Source organism: Psittacula echo (assembly GCF_963264785.1).
Source record: "Psittacula echo genome assembly, chromosome: 3".
Lineage (NCBI taxonomy): Eukaryota > Metazoa > Chordata > Aves > Psittaciformes > Psittacidae > Psittacula > Psittacula echo.
The window spans coordinates 115,484,767-115,509,580 of NC_137736.1; positions in this window are offsets into that span (position 1 = coordinate 115,484,767).

The following is a 24,814-nucleotide window of genomic DNA, read 5'->3' on the forward strand; positions in this document are numbered from 1 at the left end:
TGGCTACCCTGGGATTGAAGAAGGCTGATGTTCTTGATTACTTCTTTGCCTCAGTCTTCACTGGCAAAGTCTCTGACCGCACCACCCAAGTCTTGGATGGCGGATGCAGGGACTGTGAGAATGAGGACCCTAGGCCCACTGTAGGAGAGGATCTGGTTCGAGACCATCTTAAAAATCTGAACATACGCAAGTCCATGGGACCTGACGAAATCCATCCACGGGTCCTGAAGGAGCTGGCGAATGAAGTTGCTAAGCCACTGGCCATCATATTGGAAAAATCATGGCAGTCAGGTGAGGTTCCCGATGACTGGAAAAAGGGAAATATAACCCCCATTTTCAAGAAGGGGAAAATGGATGACCCAGGGAATTACAGACCAGTCAGTCTCACCCCTGTGCCTGGCAAACTCTTGGAGCAGATTCTCCTGGAAGGCATGCTAAGGCCCATGAAAAACAAGGAGGTGGCTGGTGACAGCCAGCATGGCTTCACTAATGGGAAATCCTGCCTGACCAATTTGGTGGCCTTCTATGATGGGGCTACGGATTTCATGGACAGGGGTAGAGCAGTTGATGTCATCTACTAGGACTTGTGCAAAGCGTTCAACACTGTCCCACATGACATCCTTGTCTCTAAATTGGAGAGACATCAAGTAGATGGGTGGACTACTTGGTGGATAAAGAACTGGCTGGATGGCCGCACACAAAGATTTGTGGTCAATGGCTCGATGTCCGGCTGGAGACCAGTAATGAGTGGTGTCCCTCAGGGATCGGTGTTGGGACCGATCTTCTTCAACATCTTTGTCAGTGACATGGACAGCGGGATTGAGTGCACCTTCAGCAAGTTTGCCAATGACACCAAGCTATGTGGCTCGGTTGATACTCTGGAGGCAAGGAATGCCATCCAGAGGGACCTTGACACACTTGTGAGGTGGGCAGATGCCAACCTTATGAAGTTTAATCATGTCAAGTGCAAGGTCTTACACCTGGGTCGGAGCAATCCCAGGCACAGCTACAGGTTGGGCAGAGAAGAGATTCAGAGCAGCGCTGTGCAGAAGGACTTTGGGGTGTTGGTAGATGAGAAAATGAACATGAGTTGGCTTCAGTGTGCGCTTGCAGCCCAGAAAGCCAACTGTATCCTGGGCTGCATCAAGAGGAGTGTGACCAGCAGGTCGAAGGAAGTGATCCTGCTCCTCTACTCTGCTCTCGTGAGACCCCACTTGGAGTATTGTGTGCATTTCTGGTGTCCTCAACATAAAAAGGACATGGAACTGTTGGAACAAGTCCAGAGGAGGGCCATGAGGATGATCAGGGGACTCGAGCACCTCCCATATGAAGACAGGCTGAGAAAGTTGGGGCTGTTCAATCTGGAGGAGAGAAGGCTGCGTGGAGACCTCATAGCAGCCTTCCAGTATCTGAAGGGGGCCTACAAGGATGCTGGGGAGGGACTCTTCATCAGGGACTGCAGTGATAGGACAAGTGGTAACAGGTTCAAACTTCAACAGGGGAAGTTTAGATTGAATCTAAGGAAGAAATTCTTTCCTGTTAGGGTGGTGAGGCACTGGAATGGGTTGCCCAGGGAGGTTGTGAATGCTCCACCCTTGGCGGTGTTCAAGGCCAGGTTGGATGAGGCCTTGGGTGGCATGGTTTAATGTGAAGTGTCCCTGCCCATGGCAGCAGGGTTGGAACTAGGCGATCATAAGGTCCTTTCCAGCTCTAACTATTCTATGGTTCTCTTCTATATACTGATACTATTGGCTTCTTAGGTACTAGTGATTACATAATTAAAAAAAAAAAAAAAGATTGCCAATTTTGAAGACTGTTCTGTTTGGAATATCTTTCAACTAAATATTTCAAACTTTGTGTGATGGGAAGGACTTTATTTGAACTGAAGGAGTTCTGTCCTAGGAACCCTTACTGGGAAATAAACTGATAACAGAAGGTGGGAGAGTGTTTTTGGAGAAACGTTTTACCATTTGTGGTCATGTATTACCCTACTGGGACTCTAAACATAATGATGCATTTGGACAGGATGATCTCCTTCATGTCTCTATGTATTTCATGTGGACCATCAAAAATAATTTTACCTAGGTTGACAGAAAAAAATCATAATATAAAAAGTTGAACATTTATGCCAGTCTTACTTATGAACTGTTATAGCAGTTCCTTGAGTTTTGAATGTCCACATAAAGAATTTATCATTCCTATTATATTGTAAAACATCGCAGAATAGATATTCTTAAGGGGAAAAATGGCACATCAGTTTTAAATTTAGTTTTATTTTTCAGGTGGGACTCACTTCCAGACTAAGCAACTTAATGTCAACAGTGTAAACGTGGATACGAGTGTAAGTTCTCATTATGTGGATATGTAGCTAATTCTGAGCAGGAGCTAGGATGGAGCTCTGGAGTGATTTGACTCGTGCTAAAAGCACATGGTTAGGAATAAAACCATTTGTTAACATGTGTCCTGTGCCATTTGAGAGGCTGTAGGGGATTCAAGAAATTGGCAAAGATATGGTAAATATAACACAAGACATTTGAAAGATCTGTGCAATTTCAGACAAGCTGAAGGCCATATAAGCCACAGAAAGTAAAATGTCTCTAGATGGAGTTTTTAGGCAATTGAATCAATTCCAGGAGAGGGTTCAGTTACATAACCATAGGTGTCTAACGTAATTTCTGCACCATATCTACTAGTCCTGAGCAGATGTTTCAGATGCTACCAGGGTGTGGGGTGGGGGACTCACATGGCACCACTCAGCCTATTCACAAAAAACTTCTTTTTTTCCCCAGTACATGGTCAGTTGGATAGCCAAGAAGGCACAAGTGACTACATTGACTAAATCTTTGTCCATAAACACCTAAATTTTATTACCTTCATCTAAAAATGGATCATGCCTCCTTTTCTAGAGATTGTTCAAATTCACAGACATGGGTGAGAAACAACAGAGAACTTAAAGAAAATGTTAAACAAAGACTAATCTTTGTAAGATTTGCAATGTAATGATATAAGCATACAACTGATCATTAAATGGCTCTTCTAATTGCTTGCAAGTAATATAAATACAATTCCTAATAGACCTTCTGCTGAGTTTCAATCATTTTACACTGATACTAAAGGCCATTAGCAATTCCTGTGATATAAAGATGCACATTTTGCCAGTATTGTGTTAAGTACAATATTATATTCAATATAATTTTTTCCCCTAAGTGAGATAATTTTTTCTTTAAGTGAGCTTAGGTTTGCCATAGAAGTTTATCCCCAAGACTGTTTGGCAGTAGTTTTGAAAAGGGTAGTTCTTACTACTTTGCAATGGTAAGTCAGAAACTGCATCAGCATTTTGCTTTCAATCCTGCAATGCTGTCTTACTCAGTTATTGACTATTCATGCATTTAGCATTTGTCATTGATATTTACTTTAAAGAAACAGAATTGTTTTTAGAGAAAAGTGATTCAAGACTTCGAAGTTCTGCAGTGATCAATGCCCAGAACACTTAGCTTTCCTAGGCAGAGTAATAAATATGATGTCATAAGCAGAGAGCTTGCATGCAGTAGCATTTATTTCATTAGATATGCAGTACTTAGTGCATGCACTTCTACAAATACGTTTTAGCACTGGCATAATTCTGTTGTAATTTATGTGTAACTCTTACCAAGGCTGTATCTTTATGATAGAGTTTCCAAGAAAATACTCTAATGTTTTCTTGTAATTCCTGAAATGGCTTATGGCTTCTTATTCCAGTACAGTATAGAATTGGGAATCTTTATTTAGACAAATTATTTATCTTTCTTTAATGGCCTTTATAGGAAATGGATGCTAGAAAGCTAATAACTTTAGGAAAGCAATATTCTTCTTGATATATACCATATCGGATAGACAAAGAACTGAAATCCACCAAAATGTTTTTCTTAATACACTTTCTTCTATTTTTTTTTTTTTTTTTAATACTTATATAAATTAGGCTAAGGCAGAAACTTAATAAGAAGAGATTTGAGGTGAAGTGACTGATCAAAACTTAATAGTTGCCAGGGTAGTCTATATTCTTCTTGTGATAATAACCTCTTAGTGTAGGTATACAAATACCGCAGTTCTCAGGATCCACAATCAGAGGAAGGTTAAGTACTGCCATCTCTTCTAAAAATAAGTGACCTTTAATACTTGTAAATGTCTAGAGTAACAGCTCTATTAAATACCAACTGAAAAGATTTTGTATACCAGCTGTCTTCATGATGATGTACAGGCAATTGTGAACATAAACAGAAAACTTAAATTTACATGGTACCAGGCACCAATGGTTGTACCATGTAGCAAGCATCATGTAAAATGTACCGTGGTACCAAACACCAATGTATCTATGTTTATATCTATCAGCCTGTCACAGGCATAGAAGAATTCCAGTCTTGAACGATCTGTGATTGCATAGTTTGCAGCCTTACAAGAAACTTCTTCTTATTCCTGCAAACTAACAAGGTATGAATATAAAAATAATGAGATGAATAGAATGTGGATACATGTGTGAACAGAGAAAATAGCATATATTTCAACAAAATAAATATTAACATGATTTGTTCATAAACTGAGAGAAGTAGGTACAGTTTATGAAAGAATTTGAAGTAGAAGAATGTTCTTTAACAAGCTTTTTTTTTATTGTGTTTCTTTACAGCATCTTTTTGGAACCATTTCCAAAATCCAGTGAGCAGGGGAGGAAGAGGTGTTAAAAACCAGTGCTGGACTAAACAGAGGTAGATTGTGCCTCCAAAGGCTCATGTTGAGTGTTAATTTTTGACAGAAAGTGTAGCCCTGGCAAGGAAGGCTGTATCTGGTGATGCTTGGTACTTAGGAAATTCACAGCCAGTGCTTGGTAAAACGTAGGATACATAGCAAAGAGATGCTGTTTGTAACAGCATCTTTTGAGTTTGAAATTGCTAAATGATGGTCTTTAACCACTTCGTATCCAAATCATCAGAGCTGTTTAACGCCTTGACACTAATCTCTATGTTTGTTATCTTCATGTCCTATATGACTTTTTTTTTTTTTTTTTTACATTCCCAATTAAAAAGTATATTTGCTAGAGTTAAATTTAAAGGCTGTGTGCTGTGGAAGTCTCAAATTTTCCTCTTCTTGTTTCAGACAGAATAAATGACATGCTAATTTCTCGTGTTAATACCACCCGTTTTATTTCCGTCTTATGGAAAGGGGTGAAAGACACTTTCTATAGAACTCTCCATTTCCATTGAAACCACATTACTTTCTCCATCAAGTGATCTGAGAAAAAAAACTGACTAATTTTTTTTTTTTTAATCTAAAATTAGACCTTTGCTTCATGTATAATTTGCACATTCTCAGATATTTATGGTCTGAGTTTTACTGGAAAAGGATTTGGAGAGTAAACACTCTGCCTGTAGCTGGAGGTGGTCTATCTGAAATTTTAAATCAAAGAGTGAAGCATGCTACTTGCACTCAACTAAAAACTAATCTGAGTTGTGAGATATTACTGTGGTTTAATTAAAGGGGAAAAATCATACTCAGATGTATTTTTTTAAAAAGAAAGAATTATTCACTATGTACCTGTCATATTAGAATCTTTTATCTATTATTTCTGCTGCTTGCCCTATTCTAATAAGAACATAATATTTCAGAATAATCCTTTGATGTTGACAAGACATTCAGAAGTTTTATGGTTACTAGTAATGCACAATAGGAACATTTAAACACATTTGCCTTATCTGCAACATGTTGCATTTAAAATTTACGGCATATTGTATTAGTCAAGTTTACTACTCGTAGCGTAGACTTGCTTAGGCTAGAAAGTTATTTTTCCTGTCCAGAAAGAGAAAAAGATGTAAAAGTCTCCATTAGAAATGTTGTCATCCCTTCTTCCAGGGACTTAAATTAGTTGCCTGAATCTTCTGTTCATTAGAATAAAAAAAATCTTTCTTAGTGCAATTCCATACAGTTTACTGTGAAGTAAATTCCAGGACTTGTGACATATATTCTTAAAAATCATGGTTTATTTTCAAGGAGTTAAAAAAATTAATTGCTTATTTTTAAGAGAGTGTGTGTGTGTATATATATATATGTGTGTGTGTGTCTGTGGGTGTGGGTGTGTATATTACAGAAATTCCTGACCTTAAAGAACCCAAATATTTGTTTGCTTAATTTCCTTGAATGACAAGTCCATCCATAAAAGAAAAATTGCAATGCCTTCTGAAGTTTCAAACTTATCCACTCATACATAGCCAGTCTCAGAACTTTAAACAAAAATGATGATGAATTTCACTCATTGGTTTATAAGAAACAGAAAAAAATTGTGATTAAGTGTACTTAGGAGATATGTTTTGTATATACCAATGCCATAGCACTGACCTTAATAATAGAAGACAGAAAGATTTCACGCTGTAGCTATTTTTAGTGTAATGTTGCTCATTTATCACAGAATTCGTCAAAAATTGTTTTGCATAAATGTGTCAAGCCTCTCCACTGTGGAAGCCCAAAATAAAGCATCAATTTTTATGACTTCTCAGGGCTTCTGTTCAGTAACAGTAATCCCAAAATGAAAAAAATAAAAGGAAGAGAAGAAAAAGAGACCAGGTTTGGAAACAGCGTTGGTCGAGCAATTTATTTTGTTAAGTAATTAGAATGAAAAATAAGGATGCGTTTTCTTTATGTTATGAACTTTAAACTTTTATAGGGCATTTTATTCCCATTTTAAAATGGTTATCAAAGTTGATTTATGGAAAACATGAGGTTATGCACACAGTGCCTAGAGCTAAAAATACATATGTTGAAAGGGCACGTTAAGTAGTTCTACTGAATTCAAGTTCATCATTCTTCAAATTAATGATCTGCTCCAGTGAATGATTCTTATTTGAATTATATTTGTAGAAAATTCTTGCATTTCAGTTTACCACCATCAAGGTCTACTTATTTTACTCTCATAGTGTATAATTGATTTGTGCTATAGGTGTAGGGAATTAAAAATAAAAGTTTGAGGTCAGGCTTGAAATTATTCCAGCCTCATCAGGTCAAATTCAATTGCTTTTTCTGGCTTTCTAATAAGTGAAAGAAAATTCAAAATCTGGTTTGTGATATATATTCATGAATAGTAGGTGCAACAATTCAGTGATTTTGCTTTTCCAACTTTCCTTTCTCCTGCATAAATGCTTTCTATGTATATACTGTAATGTGACTATAGACAATTAAGCTCAATGTTTGTGTTTCTTCATGGCATAAGAGAAAAAGTCTTCTATAATGTGGTCCAAAGTGTTATTTGAATTATATGCTTTTTCTAGGTTCAGTGCATTGTTTAGAAACACCGCTTAATGTCAATGTTCATGTTGACTGCATTTGAGTTTGAATCTTAAGTGTTACAAATGGCAACATTTTTTTCTATCTAAATGTGTTTTAAAAGACCCCAGAACCCAAGAAAATATCTGAACGCTGTAAAATTAAAACCCCAGATTAAGTATTTATAATTTGCCTTTTTTTCTCTTGGGGAGGTTTTTTATGATTTCATTGTAAGTGAAGAAACATTACCTGTGATATATTGATAAACATCTACCATAAAGTCTGGATGCTTATAAACAGACAAACATTTGATCTCTTCTGTGTTTTTTCTGTGCGTACTAGTTTCAATGTATGAGACAACAACATCTATGAGGGGGAAGCTGTCAGAAATGTCTAAATTCTTTCTGATTTCAGTAAAGTCCCAGGCTCCATTTAAGAGTATTTATGACAGTGCAAACCTGAAAGTTTGAAGTTTTGAGGAAAATGAATCTGTGACTGTATTACTCTGAGCCTTCTTTTCAGAAATAATATTAAATGAACAACAGTCGTGTAGTTTGAAAAGTCCAAAACCTGAGTGTGCTGCCTTATGGAATTGCTCTGTAATTTTTTAAATCTAACTTTTAAAGTATAAATGATTTTTTGATTTTGTTCATTTTAATAAAAATATCTTTAAAATATCTCCAAACAAAATACTTTGCACAATTCTAGAAGAAAAATATATTTGGTTACTGAATTGTAACCTGACTAAGGAAGCCTTAACAATAATATGAACAGAAAAGATATAGATTTGGTTTTTCACACAGTTGTACCATTAAGTGAGTGCAGAAACAGAGGAGAATGTAGCTTTTGAGAAAGCTGTTGTTGCCTATGAGAAATACATCAGATATAAAGAAGCCAAAGAAAGTGGAGCCTTTTATAAACTCTATGACAATGACAGAGATCATGAGTGCTTGATGAACTATTTAAAAATGTAATCAGTACAAAAGATAAAGATTTCTAAATAGCTTCCTAAATAAATAACCTGGTTCTCAGAAACACTTAAGATCCAGAAAGTCTCATCGATCTTAATATTTCTTTCTCATTCCACATGAGGGGGCAGACTTTTTAAAAAAATCGCCATGACCACATGAACTTTTATTTTTTGTGCATTCTTCTACATCTTTTTCATAGTTTTGTCAATTCAATTCCTTGTAAGACTCTGCTTTCTTTAAGGGTATTTGTGTGGTCATTTACAAATGCTCTGTAAGATTTATTTTTAATAGTTATACTGTACTCACATATTTATTTGCACCTGCAAAACTGCTTCTTTGAATGGGAGAATTAACTAATTTTATGGCACTTTTTTTTTTTTTTTTTTTTTCTGAAAATGCAGAATAGCTGATAAAATCAGATAAAACAGAAGATTGTCAAAGATAATGTAAGTTATTAACTACAAAGAAGAGGAGTGTTGCTGTTACCCCACAGGGCTGGATCTCTCACCGGGGACCTCATGACAACACAAAGTTTTGAGAAGACAGTATGTAAGATTCAGCTCATTCAACTGCAGATCATGAAATAAAATCGGTCATATCCAGAAAGTGCCTACTTTATTTATTCACTTTAAAGGAATCTTAGATGTACATTTGCCTGCATGAATTGTACCAATTTTGTAGATATTGTTTTATTTCTGGATTTCTCTCCAGCTGCTATATTCTAGTAGTAAAATAAACATGGTTTAGAAAAATAAAAAGTAAAATGTCATCATAGATATTGCTTTCCATACTCTTCATAGTTTTCATGAGTTCCAAACACAACCTAAATGGCTAAAGATATTTCATTTTTAGAGTTGTACTATAAATATAAAACACTTTCTACAAATGGAATGGAACATGCGATACCATTCAGATGCATGTAGGTGCCAGACATGTTAGTTGGAAGGATAGTCACAAAGACACCGCTGAAGATGTCAGTAGTCCTGGAACTATGCTGTTTTCTTTGAGAATGCTTCTTGCATTTTAGTGCTACCCAGATTGCACTCTTTTCAACAGGAAATATGATTATTGACTGTCTTCTAGGCAGTCTACACTAGGGCACTGCCCTTCCTAGTCATTTTAATGTTAGCAAGTGCTGTTCTTAACAATATATTCCTTTTGTCAGGAACAAATCAGTTTAATTGTTGTCCTAATGTCCCTCTGGATTTTCCACTGAAGTTAAGCATGGACATGAAAACTCACAGATGTATCTGACCATGATATCTTATATGCTAACTATAGCATGAAGTCACTGAAATAACAAAGACTAGTGAACAGTATTATTTTCATGAAGTATCTAATGAAATCTAAGTACAATTCTCTCTGTTTTATTCTGTTACGAATGCAACATTTGCATTTGCAATGCCTGTTTTGTATACCCTCATCTGAGGCTGAAACTTTGCCTGATGCAAATTTTAATGACGACACACTTATATTTTTTTTTATCTATCTGGTTTGTGACATTAAAAGAATCCTTCCTAAGTGCTTGCACAGTTTTATCCACTGAAGTTTTGAAATGCCTTGCAATCAGTAGTGTATTTTTAAATCTTCATATATTCTTTAAGATAGAAAAAAGCTTTTTCTATAATTCACGTTAATATAAGAGGTTGTCAAAACAGAACATAAATTCTGTTTCAAAATTTGCATTAGATTAAACTCAGTTTGAATTAGGAACTGACTCCCAAGGTAATGTTCAGTTGCTTTAATTTAAACACTGCTATCTGAAATATCTGATTATAGCAGGGGTATCTCCAAGGGCAAATAAGGGAAGATTAGACTGAACATCTGCTGGAGACCTGCGACCTTTTGAACTGGCTTCAGAAAGTAAAGAACATACCCAAATGCACCTGAAAAGGTACTAAGCTGCTCAGGTTTAGGCAACTGAGTCAATTGGGAACCTATTCTTCTTACTCAGGCTTGAAGTTTCTGTGTTTAGACAACTGAATCAAGCACATCATAGTACCTTAAGTTAATAATGAGGAGTTTGCAACTCTAACTCTTGATAGGAGAAAAGAAGGGGGAAGTATGTTCCAAAATTATGCAGCAGTAGAATTTCTAATACTACACTAAGTAGTATAATCAGTGACCTTGAAAATCTATTTAACATATCAAGGGAGACTGAGCAGTCTTGGATGCCACCATGTATCTTGTGAAAATGAACAAGCTCAGAAAGTCGTGGGCTTCTTTTCCCCTCCAAATCTTGAAAATGATCGCTAACTAAACCTTAGTGCCAAACAAGGATTGCAAAGGAAGAGTAGCTTTTTGTAATGAGGAAATCTCAGGGTGTGAGTTTGTCAGTTTGGGCTGTCTTGTGATAGTGTGTAAAAATTACAAGCCTGACAAAGTCACAACACCAACTTTTGAAAACCAAATGTGATTCATTTAAGCTATTGACACCTTAAATCATAGAATAGTTAGGGTTGGAAAGGACCTTAGGATCATCTAGTTCCAACCCCCCTGCCATGGGAAGGGACACCTCACACTAAACCATGCCACCCAAGGCTCTGTCCAACCTGCGCCTGAACACCACCAGGGATGGAGCATTCACAACTTCCCTGGGTAACCCATTCCAGTGCCTCACCATCCTAACAGTAAAGAACTTCCTCCTTATATCCAATCTAAACTTCCCCTGCTTAAGTTTTAACCCATGATCTCTTGTCCTATCACTACAGTCCCTGATGAAGAGTCCCTCCCCAGCATCCCTATAGCCCCCCTTCAGATACTGGAAGCCTGCTATGAGGTCTCCACACAGCCTTCTCTTCTCCAGGTTGAACAGCCCCAACTTTCTCAGCCTGTCTTCATACGGGAGGTGCTCCAGTCCCTTGATCATCCTCGTGGCCCTCCTCTGGACTTGTTCCAACAGTTCCATGTCCTTTTTATGTTGAGGACACCAGAACTGCACACAATACTCCAAGTGAGGTCTCATGAGAGCAGAGTAGAGGAGCAGGATCACCTCCTTCGACCTGCTGGTCACGCTGCTCTTGATGCAGCCCAGGATATGGTTGGCTTTCTGGGCTGCGAGCACACGCTGCCGGCTCATGTTCATTTTGTCATTGACCAACACTCCCAGTTCCTTCTGCACAGCGCTGCTCTGAATCTCTTCTCTGCCCAACCTGTAGCTGTGCCTGGGATTGCTCCAACCCAGGTGTAGGACCTTGCACTTGGCATGGTTAAACTTCATAAGGCTGGCATCTACCCACCTCACAAGTGTGTCAAGTTCCCTCTGGATGGCATTCCTTCCCTCCAGTGAATCAACTGAACCACACAGCTTGGTGTCATCGGTAAACTTGCTGAGAGCCCTCTAATCTGACTGTCCATGTCACCCACAAAGATGTTGAAGAAGACCGGTCCCAACACTGATCCCTGAGGGACACCACTCGGTACTGGCCTCCAGCTGGACATTGAGCCATTGACCACAACTCTTTGCGTGCGGCCGTCCAGCCAGTTTTTTATCCAATGAGTGGACCACGTATCAAATTAATGTCTCTCTGATTTAGAAGCACGGATGTCATGTGAGACAGTGTTGAATGCTTTGCACAAGTCCAGGTAGGTGACATCAACTGCTCTACCCCTGTCCATGAAATCCGTAGCCCCATCATAGAAGGCCACCAAATTGGTCAGGCAGGATTTCCCCTTAGTGAAGCCATGCTGGCTGTCACCAACCACCTTGCTGTTTTTCATGTGCCTTAACATGCCTTCCGGGAAAATCTGCTCCAAGATTTTGCCAGGCATGGAAGTGAGACTGACTGGTCTGTAAAATAAATAAAAAATAAATAAATAATAAACTAAGTTTTCTAAGATTTAGTTGAAGCAAAGTTTGATAATTAGGTTTCTTTAGTTTTTAAGAGCATTAGCAGTAAGAGAGATACAAATATAACAGCTGTTTTCTCTTCCAGTTTTGGTGTAAGAGATCCCAGAAAGCTGAAATCAACTCATACTGGAAGCATTTTTCTCCTAGTGGAAAATGGTTGAATAGACAAGAGTTACTGGATTAATTAAAACTGAAATTACATAAGTTTCTATACTTTGTTGCTTTAGTGGTTTAAATACGTAGACCCGTATGCAATTGGCCTTAATGTTATGTTGAGAAGCGGCTGGGTGTCAATACTGTACAGTTTCCTGATCCTTACTGGGAACATCAAGGCCAAAAGTCTTAGGATTCTGTTTCTTCTCTCTAAGTGTTTGTATGTGTGAAGCTAGTTTAGAACAAGAGATCGCAAGTGTGATAAGAAGTGCTTTTAATCACTGCAGGTCATTGGAAAACCCTAAAATTACATCATGTGGGTACAACTGATTTATGATGCAATTTTTTTAGTTCCCTGGAGTAAAAACATCTGGAATCAAATTACAATGGGAGTCGTTACTCTTACAGAGATAATAGGATTGTAATTTTTCTGGCATAAGCACCGCCTTCTTTCTTAATTTTACATTTTGCTTCTTTTGCTTCTCTCTTATCTTCCCTTTCTTCTTTTTTTTTTTTTTTCTTTTTATTTATTACTGTGTGTTTTGTTTTGGTTTGTTGTTTTTTTTTTTTTTTCCTGTCAACCTCATGTTTAGGATGATTGCTGTTTTAGGAAGTATTCCAGGCCCCATGGCAGGGAGGAAAAAATCTGTGAAATATGAGGCTGAGGTCCTCAAAACAAATAAAACCCATGAAATGAAGCAAAGTGACCTAATCCAAGTGACCTTTCTTTTAAGTGTAGACTTTATGAAAGCAATGCGCTTCTTTGGAAACTTCAGAGTGTGCTACTGAAATGCAATACACATCAGTGAACATCACATTTTTGCGCTGAATGAGTATTGTGCTGAAATGCAATACACATAATATTTTTTAGCCAGTGCATGATACAGCTTTGTGCTACCTTAGTGGAATTTAATGATGAAGTGTAGATTTCACCCATGATCTTGTTACATGGTAGGCTTCCATTTTGTTTTCTGTTGCAAATCCAGGTGCCTATTTTACTATTGATATTCCATGTTATAATAAAAAATGTTTGATTTTATCTTCATATTTTAACAAAGGAGTTAGCTGAGATGATAAGATTGTCAGTCCTTAAATTTTCATAACGACATGTGTTTATTTTTTTATTGTCTACATCATGGAGGAATTTAGGTTGAGGTAGTGGCAAAATTAGAATGATTTCACTGAGTGGCATAAATTTTAGATTTTTATTTACTAACAGCATATGCATAGCAGGTGCATAACTTTCTGTTTCATTTTCCATACTGTCACATACCCTATCACTCACAGAATACACTCACACCAGTTGAGGTCCCTGCTCCTTTGGTCCAGCTGTGACAAGCATCATAGAGTCAGGACTACAAACTACTTTATTTGAAATGGTCAATGTGCATGAGCTGTGGAGGGATTACATGCATAGTGGTTCCCCCTTGGGTTCAGCCTTTTGCATGGTGTTGGATGCCCATGGATTTGTTCCCATGAAAGGGTTAATAATTTCACTGGTTTTTTCTCATTTCAATGAATGTTGGTAAAAGCTGACAGTGGTATCAATGGCTACATTACCCAAGCCAATTGCTTTGCCTTTCTCCATATCTAAATCCAGGTAACTTTTCACCCAGTTTACTATGACAGTTTGATTTCCTGCCCCAGATGTTCTATAAATTAATCTAGACTTCACCTGTGCTTATGTCTCACAGCATGCATCTAAAGAATTAGAAGGGCAGATGCAGACTGAGCATGTGGAAAAACTTCACCAGAGCAATTGTCTGTGCTTAGTTTGTTTTTCTAGCACCACTGGAGGTAGAGGTAAAATTGGGCAGATGTGATTGGAGTGTAATTCGCCTGAGAAATACTTTCAGTCAGGCTTTACTCTCTGGCATAGTAACATATAGAGGAAAACCTAGTTGGAGCTAGACTTTTCTTTCCACGTCATCCTAAGGGAACTACATACCAGCTCACTATTTATTAGATCAGAATATCTGAGTGTATTTGGATGTCTGGCTTCAGATTTTATAGTTTAAATATCGAACTTGAGTTTCAGAAACTAAAAGCAAATCACAAGAATCACATTCCAAATGAAAACCACACCATTCAATAAATGGTGATGACTTTGAACTAGCCAACCAGAAGCCTTCCAAAAGGAAATAATAACACCTTGACATTTTAGTACAAAATATTTGACAGATGGTCGATATTTTTTTATTTTCATACATCTAACATCCACTCCTAGAGACTACCCAAGAAAAACAGGCAACTCTGTCAGCATGGCATCACTTATGGCAGGGTAATCTTTACTTATAGATGACAAATTTCTCCATTGTAATAGGCAGAACCATCTTTTGCTCTTACTCATAAGAATACCTGTATCTTTGTTCTTCCCACAACAAAGCTTTTAATTATTTTCCCTATGCTGTTTTTAGCATTATACAGCTGACTACGCTGCTTTCATATAAGTTGATTATTTCACTTTCTCACTAACAGTAGGAAAAATCAGTAAGAGAGAGCATTGTACTGGGTCTCCCTGAGAAGGAGTTAATTTTCCTCATAGCAGCCTTTATGGTGCTGTGCTTTGTGTTGGTAGCTAGAAAGGTGTTGATAATACTCAACATAGTTTTGGCTACTGCTGAGCAGTGCTCCACAGCATGAGGGATGTCTAACATTCTCCCCTCACTAGTAGATTAGTAGATGGGCAAGATCTCAGGAAGGGAAACAGCCAGGACAGCTGACCAAACTGACCAAAAGAATATTCTGTAACAGCAAAAAAAGTGAAGATAAAGGAAAGGGAACAGGTACTGGTGGCATTTGTTATTACACATTTTGTCTTCTACAGCAACCACTATGTGTTCTAAAGCCAAACTTCCTGGCAAGTGCCCAGACATTGTCCGCTGATGGGAAATAGAGAATAAAATCTTTTACATCCTTTTTGTCCTTTGCTTTTGCTCATGGCCTTTGTTTTTGTTGACCCATGTGTTTTGGGTTTTCCCCATCTTATTTTCTTCCCCCTCCATCCTGCTGAGGAGGGAAGTGATAGAGCAGCTTGGTGAGCACCTGGCATCCAGCCAGGGTCAACCCATCACAAGCATGAAAAGCAGAAAGCATTTAATAGGAACAGAAAGCAAAGTCACTGAAAAAGAAATGAAAGTTGTAGGTACTGTGACTCCCTTACAATCTCGTGACCACTGTATTAGCTTAACTATTGAAAGTAAAAGCTTAAGGTACGCATCATTATAAATAAAGTTAATATTGAAACACACCTCAAAATATTTCAGAAAATGTAATACTGACCTAGTATTTTCCCCAAACCTCTAGTTATTCAAACATTTTTATGAACATTGTAGATTTCATACGTTCTAGAAATATGGAGATCCTTGTGAATGAAAAGATAGTAATTAGAAGCAATGTACAAGCGTACAGGTGGCAATTATTTTTCCTTGAAGTCATGGGTGCTTGGTTTTATGATGTTCAGAATTTATAAACTGAAGTTGTACTCAGCCTGATAATTCATGGATGACAGTGGTAGGGTAGCAGATTGTTGGAAAAAGCAGAATTGAAAATCTTTGCTTACAGTTTCCTCAAAAAACATGTCTGTCACACTGTGGTAATCATATGCTAACTATTAAGATAGAACATCCATTTAAAATAGAACATCTGTTAAGATAGAACATCCAACTGTCCTGTCACTTCCATTATTATTTCTTTGAGTGCAATTCTTAATGTATTGTTTTAAATGAGTCAGGCTCGATGCAGGTGTTTTAGAAAATCCAAATGTTTCTATACTCCCTGGGGAAGGTGAAGAGGCATATATAGAATGTGAAGAACTTATTTTGGAGTCTCATTTGATATTTAGTATAACTGGCCTCTTGTGATACTAATAAAGATACAAGATTCCATCCTGGTTTTAGGCTCTGAAGATCTTCAAATTAATATCTATGGACAAATTGATATCGTGTTTGTTTGTTTTTTTGTTTTTAAACAGAGATGTGATATAATTATTGTGCTCTCGCTTTCTAAATAAATTTAGATTAACATCCAGTTCATCCAGTAGGTCAATACCTTCTAATCAGCTTTTCCATAAAACGTTATTGTAATGTAAGCTTTTTGTACTACCAGTGTCATGAAAATCACCAGTATTGAATTGCTTCCTTGTTTACACACGTACAAAACATTGTATGGAGCTCTCTTAAGATCTACTGATTACAGGTATTACGTTTGGCCGTGATTTGCAGTAAAGAAATGGTTAGAGGGTGTTCATATGAGCACCTTATTAATATGTTTTTCCCTCTTCAGTCTGGTAAGAGTACCTCTGAAATACTCCAGGATCAATCAAGTACTCCAGAACAGGCCTTCAAACCTGTTTGTAAACATACAGGTTTTCAACATTTTTTATATAATTTTCTTTATAATTTTTATAATATTTTTTATATAATTTTCATACATTTCCAACTTAGTTTGGAAACATCCAGAAGGACTTATTTTAATACCTGAATCTGGACTCTCAGTAAATAGCATAAAACTGAATCTTTTTAAAACACATACATTAAAATCTAAATAAACCTGAAGATATAGCTCTGTGCAGTATAAAAAGTATGGTTCACCATGGAATAATGAAAATCTGTTTCAGTTTTGTATTTAAAACTCACAGTAGAAACCAAAACATGCATCAAAATTGTTTTTTATTTCTTAATAGGGCTCATCGACAAGCAAATTCTCTCCTAGCAACTAGACTACATCCTCTATGTCTTCAGTAGTACTAGGCACATATTTCTTTCTTCCAAAATGTAGCTGAAGTTTAACTTTATGTTTCTATTCACAAATACTTTACAGATGTTAAATTACAGTGTATGCTGAGAAAACACATGTGATGTCCTTATAAACACCAAATGAATTCTTTATGATCAGTGCTATTATAATGAATACCAACCAATTCTATTATAATTAGTGCTATTACAATGAATACCACAGGAATACATGATAATCAGCTGCAGTATGCTGAATAAGAAATGAGCTCAAAATGAGAGCTTGGATAAGTCTCTTGAAAAGAAGCTTTAAGCTTCCTGTGATTTAGTACAGTTTTATGATTATTTAATAATGAAAGGATGACAACATTGCAAATGCTGCCTTCAGAGCAATAAGATCTGTTTCACCCAGGCAATCTCAAGAGATGTGGCTGCATTGGACAGACTTTTAGAGATTTTTCTGGGACAGGACACAGACAGATGAAGAAAAGGATTATTCAAGTGCTTCCATGGCCTCGCTCTGTCCCACATTATACTCAGGTGGAAAGAGAACTAGTATGTATGTGTGTTAAAATCTTTATAGCTGCTTGGAGGAATAGAAAAACAAGTGAATATGTGTTAAGAATGCTCTGTTTAAAGCATGTTGCCTCTGGGTAGTGTAAATCATGAGTAATTTAATTAGACTTCTGTAAGAGGGTAACATCTACCACTCAGAGGTACTGAAGTCAGTGAGTTACCAATCCTATATAATGCAACACTAATGCAATTCCTTGAAAACTGAGGTAATGACTGCCAGTCTGAACAAAAAGTTAAGCTTTCATTTTCAGGTTTAATCTGGTAATGGTAAGAGGATATGGCATGTAAAATGCAGCTTCTTAGTGTTTCAGTGTTTTTTTAAATGGTAACAGAAATAAATGTCTTTAAGCAAAACTCTACCATGTTTTGGATAATAATATATTTTTTTCTAAAGGATATAAGAATGTATAGGATCACTGAGAAGTTTATCACTGTTTGACAAAGAAACTTAACAAGATTTCTAAAAGAATTTCCCTGCAGTGTCCTTTCTATTTCAATGATGCTTGACGTTTTCTTTTGTTTCTGTGGATTTAATTTTCCTAAAAACCCCTGAAAATACTTTCCATGATGCCATTAGTTTAGCTACACCAGAGAAAATACTTGTCTGATGGTTCTGTATAGTTATGGCTGCTATTCATTAGCTGCAGTTATTATTATTTTCTAAAATGATTGGCTTCCGTGGTACCTGTGGCTAAAATCGCACATTCTTGTAGATGCAGGAGATAATTAAACTCCCATACAAACTAGTGCCTGTTTATCTAATGCTTGTTTGTTCCACATGTTCCTATTATGTTTCTTCAGAGTCTATGCAACTGGTATGCTCAGTTCAACAGCAGTAATGAAAGTTACAGAAAAAAAAAGTAGTATTTCATTTTATAAAACAGGAAGGGATTTCAGAAACCAGAATGGAGAATGCAAAGATAAGTAGATCATAGTTTCTTTAAAGAAAACTCATGTATCTGCATTTATATTTGTATCCATCTTCATTATCCCAGATGGCTTTCCTGAGAATTGATGTACAAATAAAACTTAGAAAATATACTCAGAATTTTCTTTCCGCACTCATACTTTTATTTCAAATCTTTCACACATAAAGGAATTCTGTTAAATAAAAAACATTACAAAACTTTTACAAGATGTAATTTACAATCTTACGTGAACTCCCTGATGCAGGGAATGGCCCCTTGATTAAGATCGTAATTGAGGTACCATAACTTATTCCTCCTGGCAGCATAAAATGAGGGAAAACATCATGCTGAAAGTGAACTAAGCAGGCAAGACCTTTAGATTGACTTTTATCAAACAGAAGGCTTAATCTGCACTGTGACATGTCTTAACAATTCCCACAAGTTTCATCACATAACTCTAACAGTCTAATTTTATCTTTAAAGGAGAATATGTCATCTCTGCCAAAAGAAAAAAGATAATCCTACATTGAATTATTGGTAGGATATGAAATTGGTTTTTTTTAGCCATAGCCCTTGTTCTTTTAGTTTGTGTCAGAGTAGGAGCAGAGCAGAATTTAACTGATAAAAAATAAACCAAACCAAAACCCACAAAACCCTTCAACCAAAACAAAAACAAAACCAAAACCAAAACAAGAGCAACAAGGTGTTTGACTACTACTGAGGAGTAGTTACATAATTTTAGAAGAAAATAAAGGATTGATAAAAGCTTTTGATAAAATTGGTAAGTCTGAAGTTGTACCTTAAGTTTCATGAAGATCTCAGGACTTTTGGAAGCTAGGATTAAAGCTAAAATTAAATACTGCTAGATGATTGCCTCTTTGTAAGGTAACTCACAGGAAAATTTCAAGTTAATATTGAAGGAAGCTGGATAACTCACATGTTCTGGTGTAGAATTATTTTGTTGCACGGGGAGGAGAACATATTGCAAACTTTTAACTAATGGGATATGAGTAGTTGTATGTGGGAGGTGAAATATTCTAAAATAAAAGTGATTGGAAATGCTCTTATATCTTGGAGAAATTATGATTCTTAAATGTACATAATAACAGAATTGCTATATGCCAGTAACTCTGAAGCAAGGGAATGGCTTTGATAGTAGATCTGTGCTTCTGTGTTCTAGTTAACTTCCATATTTCTGTTGCTCTTGTCAGATTTAAAAATATGGTATGTGGCCTTTTTGTTCCCATTGTTTTCCTCGATAAGTGAAAAAGTGCAGAGAGGTACATTTTTCCTTCCTCTTTCCCCAGTCAGTGGAATTTGTCCCTATAGCTAGACAAGCGTAAGTATCAAAACACAAGTGATCAGTATGACTCTGGGATCTCAGGAAGGAATTGCTTAATGATTAATTTATCCTACTATGTGCATCTTGTTACTGAAAATTACACCATGGGATGACAGCTACCTAGCACAGGTTCAATCTGAGGAAGAAAGGATTGCCTGCCCTCAAACCCCTTAAAAATAGATCTCTTGAAAATGTGCCATAGTTCATGACACTCTGTCAATGATAGTACCATAAATTACTCAAATGATAATGCCCAAAAGTTGTAATCTTCTCTATCAGCCACTATCTGCTATCCCAGTATAAATAGGATGGTTTAACTTCTCCTAGTACCACTTTGAAAAAAAACAGAGAATCAAAATAAAACAAAAGGATAAATAAAATGACAGAAAATTCAACTGGCACAACTCTATCAGATCATGAAGTAGCTGACTCAAACTTTCAACATAATAATATATTGATAAAAAATAATCCTCATATTGTACTGCTAGGTTTCATAAGCTATGTGGGCATCACAGACTTTACACTGCATAAAATGTGTCGAGTTTCGGATGGGATAGAGTCAAATTTTCTTCCTACCAGCTGGTGCAGTCCTGTGTTTTGGTTTTATTCTGAGAACAATGCTGATAACACACCAATGTTTTAGTTGGTGCTAAGTAGCGCTTACCCTGATCAAGGACCTTTTCAGTCTCGTGCTCTGCCAGTGAGGAGGGAAACAAAAAGCTGGGAGGGAGCAGAGACAGGACACTTGGTCCAAACTAGCCAAATGGGTATTACATACCACAGCACATTATGCCCAGTATATAAAATCTTGTGATCCGTGTACTCCACCTCAACCCCTTTACCTTCAAAGGCACAACTGAGGCAAGAAATCACCTGGGCCCCCAAGCCTTTGACCATTGCCTTGGGAGCCATGTAATCCCACTTGATATGCTGCAGGTCTCTCTTGACAGTGTCTTGGATAAGTCTTCACCTGTGTTTTTTTCTCATATTATAAGATTTTAAAAGTAATAAACAAAACAGCGGGGTCTAGATTTAGTTGCTGATCTGTAGGCACATCAGACTGCTACAGTCTCAATGTTCTACCTGGCCTATGCTACTGAAGAATGACTTGCGCTTCCCACAGATTCTATCTGCCACATCTGTCAGCTCTTTACCTCACATTTGCCAGCCCATTCTAGGTATTTCAAACACCTTGGAGTGCCAAAAATGGCATTTGAATCATGAATATTTAAGGAAATGAATCAGTCCTCATATCACAGAACAGCTCTCTTGTTTCAATTGATTAGTAGGGACTAGGTGCAGATGCTTAAATACGGCATCTAGCGACATTCTGGATGCTTCATGCTCATGTCCATCTGCCAACTATAAAGGACACAGGTCCCATATGTTCTGGGTCATATCTGCTAGTACCAGTAGGGCATTTCTGATACATGCAGTTATCTCAGATGATACTATGTAAATTAATATATCCCTAGACCTCCATGCCTGTATTGGAAATTAAGTAGAGGCATATAAACTTGGCACATAAACACATTTTAATTTACATTTCTAATTCTAGGCCTGAATCCCACCTCTGTGTGTGAGATGGATTTGGTATTCACATCCACAGTGTGAGAATCAGGATGTCATTTATATCAAAGTGCACACAATATGAATGTACATGATGTTTGAGGTAGTCTTTGCTTTGAACAGTGTAGTTCTCCAAGACACACACGTTGGTGTAGTAAGCAGTGCTCAAGTCCAACACAAAGATAATACAGACACACATATACTAAACTGAGTGGTAACTGTGCCAGAATTTCACTTCAGAGAGAATGTACTAATCTTCTGAAAAGTATGTGCTTTTTTTGGATTGCAGCCAAAAGGATAGAACTGAGCTTGTAATGTGTGACAGAATTTTATATAGTTACACCTGTCAGAACTGTATGTAATAAACGGATTAGTTTGCTATTATCACAAGGGGAATTTAAGAAGAGCAGAAGAGTGCTTTTTTCATTCTTTTTTTCACCTAGTGCTAAATGAACACCTTTACCTCTGAGCACTGGGTCAGGCTGGATGAAGTTAACTTACTGTGTAGCAGCCCAGATAGTGCCACGATTTTGGATTCATGACTTGAACAGTATAAAGAACTCACTAGTGTTTTGGCTATTGCTGAATAGTGCTTGTTACACAGCACCAAGGCTTTTTCTTTTTCTCACTGTGCCCCTCTTCCCGTGATGGGTAGGCTGAAGGTGAACAAAAAAACTGCAAGAAGACATGGCTATTACAGATGATCTGAAATGGCCAAAGGGGTATTCTGTACCATATGACATTGAGCCCTGAAATAAAAGCTCCAGGAAAGGAAGAGGCATGGGGGACATCATTGGTGATTTTAGTGTTTGCCTTCCGAAACTGCTGTCATATGTACCGAAGCCCTGCTTGCCAGGAAGTGGCTGGACATCTGCCTCCTGTTGGGAAGCAGCAAATTAGTTTCTTATTTTGTTTGATTGTACACACTTCTTTTGTTTCACCTATTAAACTGTCACTGTCTCTATCCATGTGTTTTCTTGCCTTCATTCCATTTTCTCCCTGTCCTTCAGGAGAGGAGAGGGAACAAGGTGTCAGGTGGGTGTTTGGCTGCTGGCTGGGATCAACCTGCTGCAGTCTGAGATTCCTTGTCATAATCCTGTCCCTAATGTGATATGTCCCTAGCTCGATCATGAACAGCAATCTTATTTTAGTCTGTTCTCAATAGAAAGAGATTACAGGAAAAGCATACACTAACATGACTTGAGGAGCTGGCAAGAAATATTTAATACTTTTCTGTAATTTTCTTAGTTATGATTTCATAGCTAGGTTTTATTGCACCAGTCTTAAACTCAGCAAAGTAACTGTCACCTTGATAAGAGCAAACATAAAGTTCTTCCTAATAGCTATTTTTCTCTATGGAAACATTTTCCCCATGACATCATTTGGAACTGTGAAACATGCTCACATGGTCTGTCTTTGCACCTCCATAGTCATACCACTAGCGATGACACTTTCAGAAATCAGTAACTGAATTAGTTTGAAAGTGTGGGATCAGCTGCAGAAATATGTAGGGAAAATAGTCCAATTTTCCTTTCACTGCCTTCAGTCCCTCATCTTCTCAGGATGGATTCCAAATGTGAACACTGAGAGCTACTGAATTCCTGCCAGCTGAAGCACAGCAGAAGACAATATTTGCAAAGCGTGAAAGGAAACCAGTGAAAAGCAGTCCAGATATTTGTGGGAGTAGGAATGGAGGGATGTGAAAAAAACTGCCATTTCAGGCACGGTTATGGCACTGCAAAGTCTTTTTCTGAGCTGAACTAAATGCGCTTTTAAAGATGACATGAAGCTGTGAAAACAATTCGTAGGCCACAAAGTCTTTCTTGTTGGAATGAGTTTTGAAATGAGCCTAGTTCAATTCATTAGCCTTATGTCACATTTAAGCTGTCACAAATCCTTCCATTAGGTGAGAAATTAGTTTACCCACTGGTGAACCATAGAGATGAAACATAGGAATTGTGTAACTAGAAGTTGGACTCTGCAGAAAAACTGACAGGATTGCTTGATAAAGTAGATGAACTTCTCTGGGGGTTTGTAAATCCTTCATTCAATCCGTGCCCCTGAGCAGGGGCAGGTGCACTGTTCTGACATGAAACAAAATTTCAAAGGTTTAGTGTTTGAATGGGAGACCAGGCTTCTGTCCATTTCAAGCCCCTTGAAACCCCATCACTAATCATCTCCTCTCAAGAATGCTTTGACATTGGCAGTGACTAGAAAGAAAGATGTCTGATTAGCATAATGGGTAATGCATGTAGTGGAGGACCACCCAGAAAATAATTAGTAGATTACCATGATGGAATTTTGAAACATACATCAGTATATAGCAAAAAGGTAACAAAAAAGAAAATAATTTAAAAGTTGACTTTGCATCATAATTACCACGCAGTCATAGGTACTAGAAACATTAACGTATTGAAGATGCTGGTTTTCAATGACAACTGCAATTTAAATTAAAATCTATCTGTTCAATTGCTAGAGCTAATAACACAATTAAGGCCTTAAATATGAACCAGTTGTTAGTGAGTACGAAGTTGACATACACTTGCTGATCTGAGGTAACTTATGATATAGATGCAACTCAGCCCAAAGCAAATATAGTGTAATTCAAGTTAACATAGACACTAATGGGAAAGGAATACTCTAAATTCAATTATCTTGCATTTGCCATGAGCTAGGAGCACAGACATACATATTTATTGCAGATTAGTTAATGTGTGCTTTTACTTAGGATAACTTGTTCATGTTCCCCAGCTTTAAGTTACATTTGTGGTGTAGTTATTCAGACCTTATTTAAAGTACCTCCTTTTTCCTTTGTTTCCTTTGGCTTTTTCTGTTTAAAGTTATATATAAAAACATAGAATCATAGAATAGTTAGGGTTGGAAAGGAACTTGAGATCATCAAGTTCCAACCCCCTCCTCATGGACAGGAACACCTCACACTAAACCATGCCACCCAAGGCTTTGTCCAACCTGGCCTTGAACACCGCCAAGGATGGAGCATTCACAGCTTCCTTGGGTAATCCATTCCAGTGCTTCACCACCCTCTCAGGAAAGAATTTCTTCCTTAGATCCAATCTAAACTTCCCCTCCTTAAGTTTGAACCCATTGCCCCTTGTCCTATCACTACAGTCCCTAATGAAGAGTTCATCCCCAGCATCCTTGTAGGTCCCCTTCAGATACTGGAAGGCTGCTATGAGGTCTCCACGCAGCCTTCTCTTCTCCAGGCTGAACAGCCACAACTTTCTCAGCCTGTCTCCATATGGGAGGTGCTCCACTCCCCTGATCATCCTTGTGGCCTCCTCTGGACTTGTTCCAACAGTTCCATGTCCTTTTTATGTTGAGGACACCAGAACTGCACACAATACTCCAAGTGAGGTCTCACGAGAGCAGAGTAGAGGGTCAGGATCACCTCCTTCGACCTGCTGGTC